Source organism: Pan paniscus, chromosome 3, assembly GCF_029289425.2.
Source record: "Pan paniscus chromosome 3, NHGRI_mPanPan1-v2.0_pri, whole genome shotgun sequence".
NCBI lineage: Eukaryota > Metazoa > Chordata > Mammalia > Primates > Hominidae > Pan > Pan paniscus.
Window position 1 is genome coordinate 43,675,606 of NC_073252.2, and position 21,638 is coordinate 43,697,243.

The window sequence follows — 21,638 nt, forward strand, 5'->3', positions numbered from 1 at the left end:
ATCTACTATGCTATAGATTAAAATTAGGAAATAAGCACTAGACTACAAAATTATACTGAAGAGGTACTATTTTTGTAAAGTAGGTAAAATTGCGGAGTCAGCCAAAAAAATTTAATTCTAAAGAAGTTGCTCACTTGGTATTTGAGATAAAAGATTAACCCAAATGCTTATAAATTTCAGAATCTTTAACTTCACCATTTTCTTATAACACTTAAAATTTTGAGAGGTTTCCTAAGTGCTTCCCTATTGGAATAATGAATTCAGAGAGTGTTCATGTACAAATATGCTTTTTCTGAAATATCAAAATACTGGAAAAACTTGATTAAGACTCTCGGTGACAAAATAAGACTCATATTTCAGCCTAAGAAATAAGAGAGAAAAAATATGTATCAATATGAGAAATAAAAATCAAAATTATAAGTATTTGCAAAAAAAAGTTTACTTACAAAATATGATCCTGAAATGAGAAATCATTAGAACCTAAATACAGTATAGCACAAAGAGTTTAGACTATAGAGACAGATATACTTGGATCTGAATTGTATACCCCTCTGCTGCTGGTTGTCAGAAAACAATCACTTCAGCTTCAGTTTGCCATTTGTTAAAATGGAGATAATAATATTACAGTTTTTTGGTAAGATTTAAACGAAAGAATACAAGAAAAGAATATGACTCATTATAGAACAGAATAATGGGTTCTTGGTAAATGTAAATACATGTACTCACAAAGTAGGTGTATGATCATCAGTCCAAATTAATTCTTTTCTTATATGCTATTATTATTCTATGAGAAAATGTAATTTGAAAGTTTAAAATGTTCACATCACACAAAAAATTTGAAACGTGTGAATACAATTTTACAACTTTTTCACAGCCTGAACAATTTATCAAACCTAAGTGCATGCATATTACAACAAATGTATTTATTAGTATACTTATTGCAGTATTGTTATGGAAAAATAGAAACAATCTCATATCTATCAATAGGTGAAGTATTTTCGATATATACGTAATACAGAATTATATGCATGGCATGGGATTGTTTAAAAATATACTGTTGAATACAAATTCATAATTTATCATAGTAGAAAAATAGAGATTACACAAATGTCTGAAATAAGAAAATCATTATTAACCTTTATATATTGATGTTACAGAAATATATATGCCATGACATGAAAGTTTAAGATATACTGTTTTTATAAAAAGATTGTGAAATAATATGCATGAAATAACACTATTTTTTTTTTGTTAAATGTATACACACACACACACACGCACACACGCCTCCTTAATAGTGATTCCACCATGGGATAGAATATTGGGAGAGGTTGGAAACAGAGAGGGACCTTCAGGCTTTTACTTTATATTATTTGGTATTACTTGATTATTTTTCAAAAATGACTTTCTGCTGTTATTTAGGGATAAGAAAAATAATAGCTGCTATAAACATTTCTCTCACAAGTCAGTGCTTTAAATCTTCTGTCCCTCTTGCTCAAATTTTTCTAAAGACTGGTTTTTTAGAACAGTTTTAGAATCATAACAAAATGTAGAGGAAGGTAGAGATTGCCCACATACTACCCTATAGGAACATCTCCCACATTATCAACATCCCCCACCAGAATAATATATTTATTACAATCCATGAACCTACATTGACATATCCTTATCATACAAAATCCATAGTTTACCTTAGAGTTCGCTCTTGGTATTGTACATTCTGCGGGTTTGGTCATATGTATAATGACATGTATCCACCATTGCAGTATTATACAGGGTATTTTCACTGCCCTAAAAATCCTCTTTCCTACCCTCAACCCCTGGCCACCACTGATCTTTTTACTTTATCCATAGTTTTGCCTTTTCCACAATGTCATATAGTTGGAATCATATAGTACATAGCCTTTCAGATTGGCTTATTTCACTGTATTTATATTAGTCTGTTTTCATGCTGCTGATAAAGCAAACCCGAGACTGGGAAGAAAAAGAGGTTTAATTGTACTTACAGTTATTATACATGACTGGGGAGGCCTCAGAATTATGGCGGGAGGCAAAAGGCACTTCTTACATGACAGCTGCAAGAGAAATATGAGGAAGAAGCAAAAGTGGAAATCTCTGATAAACCCATCAGATCTTGTGAGACTTAATTGACTATCACGAGACTAGCACAGGAAAGACCAGTGCCTATGATTCAATTACCTCCCCGTGGGTCCCTCCCACAACGTGTGGGAATTCTGGGAGATATAATTCAAGTTGAGATTTGGGTGGGGACACAGCCAAACCATATCCATATTTTATGTGTTTAACTTTCTTTGATGTTTTTTCATGGCTTCGTAGCTCATTTCTTTTTAATATTGAATATATTCCATTATCTATATGTGCCAGATTACTTATTTGCTCACCTGCTGAAGGTTGTTTCCAAGTTTTGGCCATTATGAATAAAGCTGCTATAAAATCAACGTGCAGGTGTTTGTGGAGATGTAAGTTTTTCAGCTCCTTTGGATAAATACCAAAGAGATGATCAACATTTAGAATGTTCTTTATCAAATTACATTCTCAGAGATGTTTAATGAATTGAATCAGATTTTCCTTTCGAGAAAACAGAATATTGGTATTTTTCTCTAAGTTCATAGGAAAATAAAAGTTACTAAATATGTGTTTCTCAATTTTGTGTTAGTTCTGATTATACTAGCAAATCAGTGTTAGAAGTAGAGTTCCCAGATGGAACCTTGGATTAGGGTTCAAATTTAACTGTGTTGTAAAATTTGTTAAGAAGTTACATCATGTAATTACTGCATGGCTTTATTCATAGAAATGCTTAATAAAGAATAGGTATAAGTATTATTTTTAATCGTATGAGAATTACCTTTGATCTTACATAAAACAGTGATGTAAAGGCAATGAGATTTGTAGCAAAATTTCTGTTTCCTTTTCCAGAGTGTAGAGCTACCACTGGAAGGAGGCTGTTCAGCCAGAGGCTCTGCTTTCTCTAGCACCTGGGCATCTGTGCCTAGGTGACATGTTCTTGCCAATAAAATATGTAATAGTTTTGTGTTTCACTTATTGCCTGAATCTTTGAAGAAATGCTTTCACCGGTCTCTCTTCCTCTTCCTGCTAACTCAATTAAGGAGATTCCAAGAGAGGCTTTCTCAGCTGGGGCTCTTGGCTAAACCATAGAACAGAGTAAGTAATTTGATTGACTATTTTCTCAGTCCTCCTTGGGAGCCACATAACTATTGCTGTTAGAGGTCTAGGAGAGAAGTTAATTCATTACATACAATGGATGCCTTAGAACATTCTGGCTTAATTGCCTGGAGAATTTCTTCCCTAGTGAGACAGGCTGAGGGGTATGGAAACACAAGATGGAAGTGATGTGGGCACCTGAATCACAATATAGATGAAAAAAGCTCACCGCCAACCAGGATCTGTTTTAGATGCTTACATAAAAGAAAAATAAATTTCTAGTTTATTAAACCATTGGAAAACTGGTGTTTTTTATAGCAACAAGTATTATCTAAATTAATACAAACAATATATTCTTTGACCACAGTTCTGTATAATTGCTTACAAAATCAATAAGCAGAGATTGAAAATGTGTATAATCCCAGCTTTGAAATTAGAACTGGGATTAAAATATAAGTAAGACACAGTTATATTCGAAGTGAAATTTGAGATATTTATGAGAGAGATAGCAGAAATATATACATTAAAATGATTCTTCTTTTTGTTTTTTTTATTATTATTATACTTTAAGTTTTAGGGTACATGTGCACAATGTGCAGGTTTGTTACCTATGTATACATGTGCCATGTTGGTGTGCTGCACCCATTAACTCGTGATTTAGCATTAGGTATATCTCCTAATGCTATCTACTTTACTATTTCTCAAGAAAAGATAATATAGTTTAGAGGCTTAATAAATATTAGTAAGTGAATATATACTAATAATCATGTGTAGCAATTACACATTGCAATAAAACTGTAATAAAGATAAATATGTACATGTATTATACAATTAAAGAGATTACTGAAATTCTCAATAAAGGAAGATGCATATGTCCCATTAAACTTCAAAGTGAACTGCTATTAGAACGCAGACCATTTCTCATAAACATTCATGGCCATTACAGAAAACATAATCACTATCTGTGCTCAGAGATAATTTTATCCTTGTATTAGGAGGATAATACATTTACTCATTCATTTAAAACATTTAAAAATGTTTTTAACATTTTAGTATTCTCATTGCTTTAATCACAAAGTAATTCTTTAACTTAGGTATTCCATTTGATTTTATTGAAGAATGTTACAATATTGTCTTATTAAACCAATACAATGATAATTAAGAATAATTATGTTATGTGTCATGAGAACCTCTTTTATAAGAATGTGCAGAGAATATTATTTTTTTGTCTTAGCAGAAGAAAGCCCTACCTTTGAGAAACTGATTTGTTTTACGTTACAAAACCTATGAAGCTTGCGGGTGATCCCATTTTCCATGAAAGCCCTACCTTTGAGCAACTGATTTGTTTTGTGTTATGAAACCTATAAGGCTTGCAGGAGATTCCATTTCCCATTTTTTCTTATTTCTCTAGGAAGCCCAGAGCCAAACTGTGGTCAATCTCTAGCAGCAGGTACAGCAACTTGATATATTTCTAAACAGTTTTGCCGAATATTCTCTTTTCAATATGCTTGTTCAATTTTATCATGTATTTGCTTGTAAAGTGCTTTAAATGTTTTTGGGGGTATACATGGAATCAGCACAAATGTAAATTATCTAAAAATTAATAACATATCCTGCTTTGCCTTGTATTTATCTTTTCCTTTTAAAGTGCATTTATTTAATTATGTTTTTAATAAATTCTTCAATAAATGTCTCTGAGTCCCTGTTTTGGGGATACAATGGAAAACAAACAATATTCTTCGACATGACGGAATCTAGGATCTAGTGGTGGAGATATTAAACAAATAATTACATAAATAAATACGTAATTATAAGTTTTGGTAAAATATTAAGTAAAATTTATGACTTTATGAACACCTCCTATAGGGGATCTCATTCAGAAAGACTCCCTTTGAAGAAGCTGGGAACTCTGATGTTTAAAGAGAACTTTTAAATCACATTTCCTATTTGAAGCTGTACACAGGGATGTTCAAATTATTTATAATCGTGACAGGAGTTGGAGTGAAGATGACTCTGTCCGGGAGTTAAAATATTCAGTGAGGAAGGTAGAGTGACTAGAGGTGTGGAAATGATTATGAAGAAGAAGTTAAACCGTACCTAAGGAAACAAGAATATTTAGAAAGAGAGAAATAGTAATGGTCTAGAGGCAGAAGTAAAAATGTTACAGGCTCTAATTTCTAATTCTGAAATTTTAGGAACATTTCAGAGAAAAGAACACAGATGAAGTTTTACAGAAAAGCAAGATGTTAATTAACTGCCTTTCATTAAAGATATGGAGCATATTTTCAGAATGGTATGACTGTTTACCTTTTTAGAATTCTTAACCTCTATAAATCTAATAGTTTATAACATATTCCTTCCCTAACATGAATTGGAAATGGTTCATTGTATTGTCAATAACAAATTTAAAAAGCTATCATATATAAGGTGACTATAACATTTATCATCCAAATTGAAATAAAATTAGGTGGGACTCTTCCATCAATCTGTATTATCAGCCTCTATGACAGACTGATTATATACTTCCCTTAGCTGAAAACAAACAAAAAACGTTAAGTTCAAGGAGCTAACTTTATTTTGATTTCTGGATTTTGCCAATAAATGTTTCCTAAGGCAGGAGCTGCTAACTACTCCTACAAATTCTTTCTTTCTCCTTTAGTAATAAGAAACCCAACTTTTATAACATATATTTTAAATAACACACTGATTATAACATAAGAAGTCCACTAACTTTTTCATCAAATGGGTTCTGCTCATGGGTAAAATTGAGCCATGAAATATGGTAGAAAATGCCTATACTAATGCAATATACAGAACAACAGTTGGACACCTCCAAATTACTCTGCAAACTTCACTCATCTTCCCCATTAACTTTTCTACTGCACCTTCTGAAATTTTTAAGCTGGGATCAAAACTATCCTGGTGTATCATTCCCCCTGGCTTAATGTCTTTCCTACCATCCTAAACTCTGGCAGCATCCTTAGTTACTTTGTTATCTGAATCAATGACACATGTTACATTTTGACTTCAAGGTCACTGACTCACCCATCTCCAAGATGATTTTCTTTCACTCATCCTGATCTATAATGATGCTGAACTTTGCCATTATCAACAACTTCACCTTATGAATATTAGCCAGCCATGAAATTCCACTTTTCAAACATTGACCACTCAGGGAGTCAATGGAGCTCCTCATTTCCAGCCATTTCCTGAATTACTGCCATTACCACACTTAGATGTCACCCAAACCCTCATATGCATCTATTTCACTACTTTCTGACCCAGTTTCCCTTTATTTATATTCACTTTACTAGATTTAATGGTTCATTACTATAAGAATTTCTTCATGAGTACCTTCATTCCCTTTAATCCTCTCTTTCGTTGTTGAATTTGTTTTCAAAACTCCAACATGAATAGCGTGTAACAGCTGCACTTTCAATGTGTAAGTAAAACCAGCCTGAATAGCTGAAGGAAATCATATAATTGAGTTGAGTAGTTTCAGTTAAATTAATCATTATCATCAATAGAGGCCACAAACTGGTACTTAATAGTATCAAGCATGCCTATTGTATTTCTCTTTCTACTTGCTTGAGAAATCTACACGTGCTGCCTCCACTTTCCCACTCCCTATTCCCCAGTCAGTCTCTCTCTGGCTTCTTCATTCACCCACTGACAGTTTTTTACCATAGTCAGTAAGTCTGTTCATGGTTCCAAGTCCATAGAATTACTTTGTGTACTCACCTCACTAAAATTCTCAATAAAAGTTGATAATGTTGAAGACTCCCTCTTTTTAATTTTTTTCATTCCTTTTTCTCATGATGTCATTTTTTCCTGAATTTTATCCTACCTTCTTGGCCACTCCCTTATAAACTCCTTTACCCCATATTATCCCATACTTAACACGATTCCATTCTGAGTTCACTTCATTTCTCTGTCTTATTAGGCAGGTATATCCATTACACATTTTTACATAATATTTACATAGCTATGACCTCCTAATATGGACTTCCTGCCAAAACTCTCATTCTAGCCCCATGTTCATATTTTCAGTTGCCCAGACAGATAGCTTCAACTAGATGTATCACAGATGTCACAACTTTATTTAAAAATGCCTCTTTTCATTATTATTCAACCTTGTATTAGAGCTATCTTCTTTCCCCATCAAAGAGCATTGTCACTCATCTTTGAACCATCTTTGATTCCTCACTTTCATTCATCCTCCACATATAATTCATAGCAAACCTTGTCAGTTCTTTATCGGATTTCTTCAATTACTTCCATGTGCCTTGGCACTCCCCATGTTTGGGCTCTAAAATGTTCTTGTCTGAACTATTGCCCCAGACTTGCAACTGGTATCTATAATCCAAATTTATCCCATTTCTTTTTTCACCTAAATTATTCCAAAATATCTGTTGAAAATGTAAATAGAGTTGTGTAACTTCCTGTCTAAAATTTTTATTGGGTTGTCACTGCACTTAAAATGAAATTAAAACTCTGTATCTGGACCTAAAAGGTCACGCATGATCCTGTTCCTCTCTATCTAAGGCTACTTTTTTACCATGTGGCTTTATAAAAAGAATTCATTTGCAGGGGAGATCATTATTTCTTCCATCTTCATGTAACTGAATCCTTTAGATGTCAATTTAGCTTTTGTTTATAAAAATTCTATTATTAGCCTTTCTAATCTAGAAACTTCTTCCTCTAATATTATACTTATCTTGAACTCTCATGTTTTTCCTTAATAGCTTTAATTATTTTATATATTTTATTGCTTACAGTGTTTTTGATTGTTCCCTCACAAGAATGTAAAACAAATAAGGACAAAGACTATATTTGAGTTTTTCATAGAACTACGTGCTCAGCTAGCTCAATACATGGCAGGAAGAAGCTAATTAATTTATACTTTCTGAATTAAAATTCAATTTTTGCTGAAGCAGAATTCCTAAGTTTCTTCTTGCCCTACTTAATTAACAGCAATATAGAGTCCACCTTATTCACAGAGCTATTTATAATAATCTTGAAGAGGTTACATAACTTGGAAATTTACAGAGACCACAAAATAATGTACTAAGAGTGACTCACACTCTCTCATGATAACAAGTTATGTACACTTTATAGAACAAATTTAAAATGAGCCCAGGTGCGGTGGCTCATGCCTGTAATCCCAGCACTTTGGGAGGCCGAGGTGGGCGGATTACTTGAGGTCAGGAGTTCGAGACCAGCCTGGCCAACATGGTGAAATCCTATCTCTACTAAAAATACAAAAATTAGCCGGGCATGGTGGCAGATGCCTGTAATCCCAGCTACTCAGAGGCTGAGGCAGGAGAATCGCTTGATCCCTGGAAGCAGAGATTGCAGTGAGCCGAGATCGAGCCACTGCACTCCAGCCTGAGTGATAGAGTGAGACTCTGTCTCAGAAAAATAAAAATAATAAAAATAAAAGTGTACCAAGATTTCTATTATAAAATTGCAGGGATATGCTTTCAAAGAGACTGGTGAATACCCCTAAACAATAGGGTTGGATTTTTTTCAGGTAGAGCAAGGGTTCTGTTCTAAACTATTTGCCATTATTCCATTCTAAGATACCAATGCTGGAATATTCACTTACTGCTTAAAGGAGCTCATTACTAACTTCAGCAAGGCATTTATCATGTCTGAGTTCTATTTTTATAGAAGAACTTGTTTCTTTTTAAATAAATGTTGCTTAAAACTAGCTACTCATTGTACTTTTCTTTTTCTATTTTTTTTTTTTTTTTTTTGAGACGAGTCTCGTTCTGTCGCCCAGGCTGGAGTGCAGCGGTGTGATCTCGGCTCACTGCAAGCTCCGCCTCCTGGGTTCAAGCAATTCTCTGCCTCAGCCTCCCGAGTGGCTGGGATTACAGGCACCCGCCACCACGCCTAGCTAATTTTTTTGTGTTTTTAGTAGAGATGGGGTTTCACCATCTTGGCCAGGCATGTTTTGAACTCCTGACCTCGTGATCCATCCGCCTCAGTCTCCTAAAGTGCTGGGATTACAGGCGTAAGCCACCGCGCCCGGCCTCGTTTTACTTTTTAATGAAAGTGGCTGTGACAGGAAGCTCTTGTTTTCTCTAACATGAGTGTTGCATGTGTGTGTCTGTGTGTGTGTGTTTCCTACTATAATATTTCAGCCTATGCTATTGGGTCATAGAAGTGTTTTCAGTATCTTTGATGTAACGAATCATTTTCTGCTTGGTCTCAAGCTTACAACGGATTCCCCATTGTGCAACAGCAAAACACCATCATGTATATTGCATAACACTGTTAAATTTCCCTCTAAAAGCAGCAGTTCAGAGAAACATGTTTATTCACTATATCACAAGTATTATGTGGGTTATTCTAGTATTAACTTACTTTAAGAACCAGTTGATGGGTGCAGCAAACCAGCATGGCACATGTATACCTAGGTAACAAACCTGCGCGTTGTGCAGATGTACCCTAGAACTTAAAGTATAATAAAGAAAAAAAAAAAGAAAGACATTTTAGGTAAAAACACTTATATACGAGAGTAATTAAGAACTTAACAGGGGTAGACTCAACATTTTGACTTGCACTTCATCTCAAATAGCTGTGATTTTTAGACATAAACAATATTAAATAATTTGTAACCACATGACTGGTTATAATATGAATATTATGGTCACCAACATGTAACTGAAGAAGTGTACAAATCAAGAGATTTCTAAAATGCTGCATAACCATCCAGTGAAAATTCCTAAAAGGAGAAGCAATTAGGTTTTTAGCTGAGTAATAACAAACATGGTACTAAAGCTTTCAGGGAAAAATGTGAAAAAACAAACTAGACAGCTTTTCTTCATAGCAACTATATAAATAAAAGGTGTAAATAAGAGCTAATCTCAAAATTTATTCTAGGTATTAAATAAGCTGCAGCAAATTCCCTAACTTATTTCCTTACAGAACTAACATTAATTAAGCAAAGAGATTAATACTTACATAGTCATTCCTTTCTGGGAAAATAACAGAAACACGGCTCACTAGTACACAGGTTAGAAACTAGATGGACAGCTGATTATGGATATAGAAACAGAGAAATCAGCATATTCTAGTTCAGCGGTTCTAACACTTTATTCTATCAGTTACCTAAATGGATAGTTACAGTTCAGGCTGTGGGGTTCCATCTCCAGAGTTTCTGATTTAGTAGGTCTGGGATGGGGGACATACCAAAATCCTAAGTGATGCTGTTGCTGTTGATGAGGGGCGCATGCTTTGAGAAATGCTGCAAATCTAAAGAGAAGAATTAAACACAACATGAACTAATATTAGCAAAACACCAGGATCAGTGGCATTATATTCAATGTGTGACAGGACACAGTGAATGAGGTCCAAAGCCGGGAGATAAGGAACAGCTGAAGAAACAAAATTTACCATGAAGTAAGTATCCAGGGTTTGGTTCGTTGAACAAACCAGGAACTATTATTTAAATGTGTACCCTCCAAAATTCAGATGTTGCTAATGTGATAGTATTAAGGTGGAACCTTTAAGAGGCGATTAGGCTGTGAGGGCTCCTCCATTGTGAATTGAATTAGCTACCCTTATAAAAGAGCTTGCCAAAGGGAATACTTCCTTTTTGCCTTTCCTCATCTGCCATGTGAGGACAGAACATTCAAGGTGTCCTCTTGGAAGCAAAGTACGGACCCTAATCAGACATGGAACCTCTTAGCTCCTAGATCTTTGACTTCCCAGCCTCTAGAATTGTGAAAAATAAATTTTTGTTATTTATAAATTACCCAGTATGTGCTAGTTTATTATAGTAGTACAAATGAACTAAGATATGAGGGATTCAAAACTCTCAAAGAGTGACAGCCCAGCTTAGACATTGAGGTAGATTCTTACTGTCTAAAGCCATAGGCTTATTATGAACAATCCTAATCAAAATTGGAATTTTGATTATTGGATTATTGGAATATTGGAATATTGGAATTTAAAGATCATCTGCTCCTTCATTTAACTAATAGAAAAATGTTCATAAAATTCACAGATAGTTTACACAGGTATCTATCATACGATTGTAATTTTGAGGGTGCTATGGTCTGAATGTTTGTGTCCCTCCAAAATATTTATGTTAAAATCTAACCCCAATAAGTTGGTAATAAGAGGCGGGGCCTTTGGTATGTGACTAAGACATGAGGGTAGAGCTCTCATGAATAGGATTAACTCTCTTATAAAAGAGACTTGAGAAATGTTGTTCACTCCTTTTACCTTTACACTATGTGAGGAGAGAGTGAGAAGGCATCATCTGTAAGAAATGGGCCCCCACTAGTCACTGTATCTGCTGGCACCTTGATCGTGGACTTCTCAGCCTCTAGAGTTATGAGAAAAACATTTATGTTATTTATAAATTACCCAATATAAGTTATCTTTGATAGCAGACTGAACAGTCTTAGACATGGGATGTGTCAAAGATTGGCTGGATGCTCACAAACCTATTTATTCTTAAGTCCAGAGGTAGTTCAAATGTCCTATTTTCCCTTTCAGTGAGGTATAATTATGTGACTGAATTTTTGCTGATATGTGATTTATGTCACTTTTAGGACTGGCATTTTTAAACACTTTCTTCACCATCTTACATGCTTACTGTCTTTCCCCAGGTATTAGCTGACAGTAGAAGAGGATCAAGTCCAAGAATATGTCATAATTACATGGAAGAAGGAATGTGTGTTTATGATATTCTGGAGCAAGCCCCTCCTCCAACTCCCACTAACTGACACTGGACTGTGACATGTATTAAGAAATAAATACACTTAGTGAGTTAGTGCATTAAGATTTTGTTTTTTGTTTTGTTTTGCCTTTTATATGTGTATGTATGTGTGCATGCATGTACTATATATATGTATATATATAATTTATTTATCTATTTTTACAAGTATATCCTCATTCGTTTGGGTAGCTTGGTGGTAGATTAACAGTAGTTGCAAATGCTTTTACATTTTTTTCCATAGAGAGGTAAAGTTTATGTTCCCTCTTTCTGAATCTGGCCAAGTTTAGTGAACAGTAGAGTAGAGTCAAAGTGATGCACCAGTTTCCAGGACAAGTCTTTAAGGAACTTACAGCTTCAACTTCATGGATCCTGGAATGCTCTCTGAAATTCATCCACCATGCCATGAGGAAGATGAGGCAGTCCCATGAAGAGTCTTACTAATTTTCCAGCCACTGAGTAAGCCTCCTATAAATGAATTTTCTTGCCTGGATTGAGTTCCAATTGGTGTGTGCAGCCACAAAGATCCATTGCTGATGTTGTTGATTTATTACCTAGTGTATTAGTTCATTTTCATGATTCTGATAAAGACATACTCAAGACTGGGTAATTTATAAAGAAAAAGCAGTTTAATGTAATCAGTTTCAAGTGGCTAGGGAAGACTCATAATTATATCGGAAGGTGAAAGTCATGTCTCACATGGCAGCAGACAAAGAAAGAATGAGAATCAAGTGCAAAGGGTTTCTCCTTATAAAACCATAAGATCTCCTGAGACTTATTCACTACAAAGATTGCAATATGGGGGAAACCACCCCCATGATTCAATTAGCTCCCATCAGTCCCTCTAACAACATGTGGGAATTATAGGAGCTACAACTCAAGATGAGATTTGGGTGGGAACAGCCCTGACCCCTCCCAAATCTCACGTCCTCACATTTCACAACCAATCGTGCCTTCCCAACAGTCCCCCAAAGTCTTAACCCATTTCAACATTAACTCAAATGTCCAAGTCCAAAGTTTCATCTGAGACCAGGCAAGTCCCTTCTGCCTAGGAGCCTGTAAAATCAAAATCAAGTTAGTTACTTCCAAGATAAATGGTGGTACAGGTATTGGATAAATATACCCATCCCAAAAGGGAGAAATGGGCCAAAAGGAAGGGGCTAAAGGCCCCATGCATGTTCAAAATTGAGCAGGGAAGTCAAATCTTAAAGCTCTAAAATGATCTCATTTGACTCCATGTCTCACATCCAAGTCACACTGATGCAAGAGGTGGGTTCCCCACCTCTTTGGCACCTCTGCCTCTGTGGCTTTGAAGGCTACAACCTCCCTCCTGGCTTTATTCACAGGCTGGCATTGATTATCTGCAACTTTTCCAGGTGCACAGTGCAAGCTGTCAGTGGAGCTACCATTCTGGGGTTTGGAGGATGGTGACCCTCCTCTCACAGCTCCACTAGTACCAGTGGGGACTCTGGGGTCTTCAAACCCACAGTTCCCTTTCACATCACCCTAGCAGACGTTCTCCATGAGGGCCCCACCCCTGCAGCAAACTTCTGATTGGACATCCATGTGTTTCCACACATCCCCTAAACTCTAGGTGGAGGTTACCAAACCTCAATTCTTGACTTCTGTGCACCTGCAGGCTCAACACCACGTGGAAGCTGTCAAGGCTTGGAACTTCCACCATCTGAAGCCATGGCCTGAGCTGTACATTGGTCCATTTTAGCCAAAGCTGGAGTGGCTGGTACACAGGGCACCAAAACCCTAGGCTGCACACAGCAGGTGGACCCTGGGTCTGACCCATGAAACCATTTTTTTCCTCCCATGCCTCCTGGCCTGAGTTGAGAGGGACTACTGTGAAGGTCTCTGACATGCCCTTGAGACATTTTCCCTATTGTCTTGGTGATTAACATTTGGTTCCTCATCCTTATTACTTAGGCAAATTTCTGCAGCCAGCTGAATTTCTCCTCAGAAAATGGCATTGTTCTTTTCTATCAAATCATCAGGCTGCAAATTTTCCAAACTTTTATGCTCGTTTTCCTTTTAAAACTGAATACTTTTAATGGCACCCAAGTCACCTCTTGAATGCTTTACTGCTTAGAAATTTCTTCTGCCAGATATCCTAAATTTTCTCTCTCAAATTAAAAGTTCCACAAATCTCTAGGGCAAGGGCAAAACACCACCAGTCTGTTTGCTATAACGTAGAAAGTGTCACCTTTACTCCAGTTCTCAACAAGTTCCTCATCTCCATCTGAGATCACCTCAGCCTGGATTTTACTGTCCATATGATTATCAGCATTTTGGTCAAAGCCATTCAACAAGTCTCTAGGAAGTTCCAACCTTTTCCACATTTTTCTGTCTTCTTTGAGACCTCCAAACTGTTCCAACCTCTGCCTGTTACCCAGTTTCAAAGTCATTTCCACATTTTTGGGTACCTTTTCAGCAGTGCCCCACTCTACTGGCACCAATTTACTATATTAGTCTGTTTTTGCACTGCTGATAAATACATACCCCAGAGTGGGCAATTTATAAAGAAAATCTTGTGAGAATTATTAACTACCATGAGAACAGTATGGAGGAAACTGCCCCCATGATTCAATTATCTCTCACTAGGTCCCTCCAACTACATGTGGGAATTATGGGAGATACAACTCAAGATGAGATTTGGGTGGGGACACAGCCAAACCATACCCCATAGAGACAGATAATTGGAATACATCTTTTCTTCTCCATAAAACTGAAATTTCTATTTTCCAAAGTACTCTTTTCGAAGATGAATACATTTAGAGTACATTTATCGCACAGATATTCTGACAGCATATGTTAAGTATTCTTCTGCAATACTTAACTGTTCTGTTCATTCTCTCCTATTCACTCCAGCCTCCTTAGAGTAGATACTGGAAAATACAGTAGAAAATAGAAACAATGGGAAAACATCTGTGGAATAATTGGAATTAAGATCAAAAGAAATAAACAAATTAACCACAGAACAGGAATACAAGAAAGAAAAATGCAACACCTATTTTGAATTAGGTGACTGATACTGTTTCCCACTTCTTGCTGTTTTATATTTTATATCATCTTGTAATATATATATCCATCTTTGCCATTGAAATATAAGTTCTTTTACAAGGGGACACTGTCTTTTATCTCATTATCCCCAGATAATGATTGTCTTGCATATACTGAGTATGCAAGTTACATTTTTTAAAATAAAAGAACCTACTGCTCTTCTCTCTTTTATTCCATTTAATTACTCAGGATTTGTAAAAACAAAGAGAGATAAAAGAAATATATTAAACAATTTGAATACTCAGTGCTAAGATAAGAGAATTTATTACATTTACATTGTTTTTGATTTTTGAGAGATTGCTTTTTATATTTAAATTTAATTTTTTATACTTTTATAAAACATTTACATGAATCTTAATTCAAAATGACAAAACAACGTATAGTCAGGTAAGCTTAAATTTCATAGTTGTCTTCTCCACTCTCCTTTCCACAATAGAAAACTCTTTTCACATATTTTTTTATTGACACTTCCTTTTTTATTGTCTAAAATATAATTATGTGCAGACATACATAGACACATACTTGTAGTCTTTATTTTTAAATAAAAGGCAAGAGGCTACAGATACTCTTTTGTAACTTGATATATTTACCCAAATCTATATTGCAAAGATGATTAATCATCGTGGTGCATAGTGATCTTTTTTCTTCTCTTTCTCAGTAGTATGGTATTCCACTGGGAGGCTTACCTTAGTTTTTTATTGTTTTCAATTAGTCATCTGTTCAAACCTTTCCATAGCACAGAGGACTGTACTGATTAGCCATATAAATACCTTATTTTTATGTTTTTGCAAGTGTATTTTGGGGTTAGATTCCTAGAAGTAGAATTGCTTGAATAAAGTCCTGATGCATATGTAATTTTGCTGTTAATTGCACAAATTGTGCCATTCTTTATGTACAACACCAATAGAAGTCTGTCCATATAAGTCTTTTTGTCCATTCTTTAATTGTATGTTAAATTCTGGGATACATGTGCAAAATATGCAGGTTTGTTACATAGGTATACATGTGCCATGGTGGTTTACTGCACCCATCAACCCGTCATCTACATTAGGTATTTCTCCTAATGCTATCCCTCCCCTTGCCCTCCAACCCCTGACAGGCCCCAGTGTGTGATGTTCCCCTCCCTGTTCCCATATGTCCTCATTTTTTAACTACCACTTATGAGTGAGAACATGTGGTGTTTTGTTTTCTGTTCCTGTGTTAGTTTGCTGAGAATGTTGGTTTCCAGCTTCATCCATGTCCCTGCAAAGGACATGAACTCATTCTTTTTATGACTGCATAGTATTCCATGGTGTATATGTGCCACATTTCTTTATCCAGTCTAACATTGATTGGCATTTGGGTTGGTTCCAAGTCTTTGCTATTGTGAGTAGTGCTGCAATAAACATACATGTACATGTGTCTTTATAGTAGAATGATTTATAATCCTTTGGGTATATACTAAGTAATTGACTTGCTGGGTCAAATGGTATTTCTAGTTCTAAATCCTTGAGGAAATCTCACACTGTCTTCCACAATGGTTGAAGTAATTTACACTCTCACCAGCAGTGTAAAAGCATTCCTATTTCTCCACATCCTTTCCATCATCTGTTATTTCCTGACTTTTTAATGATCACCATGCTAACTGCCATGAGATGGTATCTTATTGTGGTTTTGATTTGCAGATCTCTAATGACCAGTGATGATGAGCTTTTTTTCATTTGTTTCCTGGCCACATAAATGTCTTCTTTTTAAAAGTGTCTGTTCAAGTCCTTCACCACTTTTTGATGGGGTTTTTTTTTCTTGTAAATTTGTTTATGTCCCTTGTAGATTCTGGATATTAGCCCTTTGTCAGATGGATAGATTGCAAAAATTTCTTCCCATTCTTTAGTTGCCTGTTCACTCTAATGATAGCTTGTTTTGCTGTGCAAGAAGCTCTTTGGTTTAATTAAATCCCATTTGTTAATTTTGGATTTGTTGCCATTGCTTTCAATATTTTAATCATGAAGTCTTTGCCTATGCCTATGTCCTGAATGGTATTGCCTAGGTTTTCTTCTAGGGTTTTTAAGGTTTTAGGTCTTATGTTTAAGTCTTTAATCCATCTTGAGTTAATTCTTGTATAAGGTGTGAGGAAGGGGTCCAGTTTCAGTTTTCTGCATATGGCTAGCCAGTTTTCCCAACTGTGTTTATTAAATAGGGAACTTTTATCTTTCTTATCAATGATGTTGAAAGTTTTCACATGTTTAAAAACTCTTTGCACTTATTTTTCAATGAACTTCAGTGCTTCTTGTTTTTCTATACTGATGTGTATATTTCTCTTATCTTCTTTTATAAGGTTTTTATATTAAGAAAATGAATGTTTTCACTACAATTCAAAGATTTTCCCAGCTGTCCTTTCCTGCTTATAAAGAATTTTGCCATATAAAAACATGTTTAGTGTTATTAAATTATTCATTACTCCTTATTAACTCTGGAATTTGAAGAACATTTACAAAATATTTCTCTATTATAATAATTGATTTTCAGCTTAGATTATGATTAATTTCTAAGTCTTCTTATCAAATATCATTTATAACATTTGTCTCATATACTACAATCATGGCCAAAATGCAAATAACAAATACTCTGATTTGAGAATGGAGAGAGCTGCATTATGGTACAGAAAACAGGTAAATAGTACCTGTTAGTGCATTCTATATCTGGTGTACTGACTGTCAAGCAATGAAACCTGATTAAATTATTTCAAACTACTAGAAGTTTTCACTAAGATTTTACAAGTGTCAAAATTTCAATAACATGACAATTATTCTGCCATTTCCAACTACCAAAACAAATAATGCAATAGTGGAAAGCAAAGTGGAAAGGAAGAGTTTTAAGAAAGAGACAAAGAAAAATTACCTTTTAGATTCTGTTTGGGATTTCCTAGGTCAAAAGACCTACCTCCTTTTCTGTACCTCATAGGCCATTTTTTATGTGACTTGGAAGGCCTCCTTGACTTTCCAAGTCCTATAAAAAATCTGACATTTATACCGATTAGTAAAAATATGCTTTCTTCTACATTTGTACTATCAACTTAGTTGATAAAGTGGAAACATTTTGTTTCCTCAATACAATTGCCTTCAGAATCCATGGCTCCAAATTCCTGGATTCAAACAACCAGGAATTAAAAATATTAAAAATGAAGCAAAACCTTATTCAAAATAGCATAAAACAACACAAAATAAAAATACAATATAACAACTATTTATGTAGCATTTACATTGTATTAGGTATTATAAGTAATCCAGAGATGACTTCTAGTATACAGAAGAATGTGCATTCGTTATATGCAAATACTATACCATTTTATATAAGGAACTTGAGCATTCTGGATTTTGCTTCCACCTTCAAAAGAAAGGCAATCAGTATATTGAAAAGATATCTGTACTCTTATGTTTGTTGCAGTACTGTTTTTAGTAGCTAATATTTGGAAACAACCTAGATGTCCATCAACAGATGAATGGATAAAGAAAATATGGTACTTAACATACAATGCAGGACTATTCTGCCATAAAAAAAAAGAATAAGACCCAGTCATTTGCAACAACATGGGTGAAACTGGAAAGCCTTATGTTAAGTGAAATAGGCCAGGCATACAAAAGCAAACTTTGCATGTTCTCACTTATTTATAGGATCTAAAAAGCAAATCTATTGAATTCATGAACATAGAGGGTAGAAAGATGGTTACCAGAGGCTGGGAAGGGTAGCGGGGGATTTTAAGGGAAGGTGAGGATATTTAATGGGTACAAACAAAAATAGAAAGAATGAATAAGACTTACAATTTGATAGCACAATGGGGTGACTCTAGTTAATAATAACTTAATTGTATGTTGTTAAGAAACTTAAAGAAAGTAATTGGATTGTGCGTTAACTCAAAGAATAAATACTTAAGGGAATGGATACCCTATTCTTCATTGATGCACTCATTTCATATTGCATGCCTGCATCAAAGTATCTCATGTACCCCATAAATATATATACCTACTATTTACCCACAAAATATATTTTTAAAAATTAAAAAACTAAAAAAATTACTCATGCTTCCCTAGAGAGCAGCAATTCAAGAATAATGGCAGAGTTGAAGACTTATGTGCCCATTATAATTTTTATTTTATAATTTTTGTGATTTAAATATTACAAGCACTGTTGCTATCAATGATGTGATTTTCAAAATAAAATAAATATTTATTTGTAAAATATGAACAAAACAATGTATAATTTGCCACTGATTAATATGGTAGTTTTATTCTTATAACATCAGTGTATGTAGTAACACAGAAGTCTTTGTGTCTACATGCAAAATGGTTTCCAGTTTTAGATAATTATAAATACCTTTTAACCCAGAGTACTGTCCAATAAGAGAGTCAAGCTATCCAGATAAGGGCAAATATTTTGTTGCATAAGACTGTCCCTTATGTTGCAGGATGTAAACTATCACTGTTTGTATCCACACAGTGACCATTGAATCATTGTGAAATACAAAAATATTTCTAAATTAAAATTTAAATGCTGTGCAGGGTGTGGAATCTTTTCCATTTGCAACCACCAATGTGAGGTATTGTAGGAAATCATAGGATGCTCTCTTTCATACTGAAACAGGGCGCTATTACAAGGTTTTGAGTGAAAGAGCCTTATGAGGAATATTTTGAATCCCCTTTCACTATCTCTGACAGGGTTTACAGCTCAATATTCTTCATAGCCCTGACATGTATTTGAAAATAACTACTGTTAATGCTCAGTAGAAAGTAGACAATGGGATATTAAGAGTAGAAGCAGAAATATCAGTTAGGAGATTATTTGCAATAATCCAGGTAAAAGATGGTACCGATTTAAGTCAGGGCGTTAAGATGATATTCTCTAATTCTGTAAGAATTTTAAAGAATAGCCAATAGGATTTGGTGATAAATTAACTACAGACTGAGAGAGAAAGGAGTCACACATAACACCAATACATTAGAAAGATAAAGTTAACATTTAGTGAGATAATGAAGATGTGGTAGCTGGGGGAGGAAGTTTTGTGTGGAATGATCAACCATTGGGTATTGTTCATTTTGAGATTGTGAGTTTCATATACATCAAAAAAAGTGTTTGATGTCTATTAGCATCAAAATAAGCTAGCTGTCTGTTGGATAGAATCTGGAGTTCATGGGGAGAAGCTCTAGCAGAATGTCACTAACCTCTCAATATAGGAAGCCAAACCTACTCAGCTGCTGAAGCAGATCACGAGTGGAGAACTCATGGAGAGTTATGTGTACATCTTTTTGCATCTGTGTAACTACTGTCTCTGTGGACTAACAGCCAGGTATATGGTGGTGGTAAGCCTAGGGTCAGGGTTGATCAGAAGGACCAGCGTTTAGGAAAGAGTTGAGCATGGAGAAGAGCACAGTGATGACAGAAATTCATCATTTATCCTCAAATCTGTAAGTTACCACATCTGAACACAAGCATAGTGTAACAGTTATGGTGTCTTAGTCTGTTTTCACACTGCTATAAAGAACTACCCAAGACTGGGTAATTTGTGAAGAAAAGAGGTTTAATTGACTCATGGTTCTGCAGGCTTAACAGCATGCATGACTGGGAGGCCTCAAAACACAATCATGGTGGAAGGTGGAGGGAAAGCAAGCACCTTCTTCACATGGTGGCGAGAGAGAGAGAGAAGGGTGAAGTCACACGCATTTTTAAACCACCAGATCTCATGAGAGCTCACTCACTATCATGAGAACAGCAAGAGGGAAATCCACCCCCATGATCTAATCACCACCCACCAGACCCCTCCTCCAATTCGACATGTGATTTGGGTGGGAACACAAATCCAAACCATATCATATGTCTACTGCTTCTATTATGCGTTCTAAATCCCACGTGAGTTTTTTGTTTTGGCAAGTGCTAATTAAGAACCATACAGGAAAAGGAATTCTTGAAAAAATAGTTTTCAGTGTGGTAAGTCAATCGACAACAGTCCACCATGGTCTACACCTTGTCTACTTGGTATCCATACACATCATTTTAACCATATTTAACTTCCAAATAAACACAATAGCAATATTAAGTTTCCATCTGACAAGATAAAATTGTGTCATGTAAAAATCCCTCCTCCCAAATATTACCCCACTCTCCTAAACAGGATACACAAAGTCTTACTTTTTATATCTTGAGGTGATGTTCATTTGTCTAAGTCACACTTCCGCTTTAATATTTGTTAACTTTGATAGCATCTAACTTAAATACTGAACTATAAGGTTAACCATTTTTAGCACATCTTCTCTTTAATAATAGAGAAATTAGAGTGAAAAAATAAGAAGAATAACAATTGTCATATACACATACACAAATATTTTACATATATATACACACACATGCAGATACATACACATATGCATAAACTTACACACACACACAAACTCAAATAAGAAAGAAACCTGTAACTGCTAGTCCTCCTTCCAGCATATTATAATGTAATCATAGCTGGTATTAATAAATTCTATTTTCCACAATCCATTTCATATTTTCTTGGGCATCAGAAAGTGCCTCAGATGACTATGGTTTCTTGACTGGTATCATGAGTTCAAAATTCATTCCTGAAAAGTCTATTACATTGGGTCCTGTCTATTTGAGTTGTAGTTTTTCATTTACT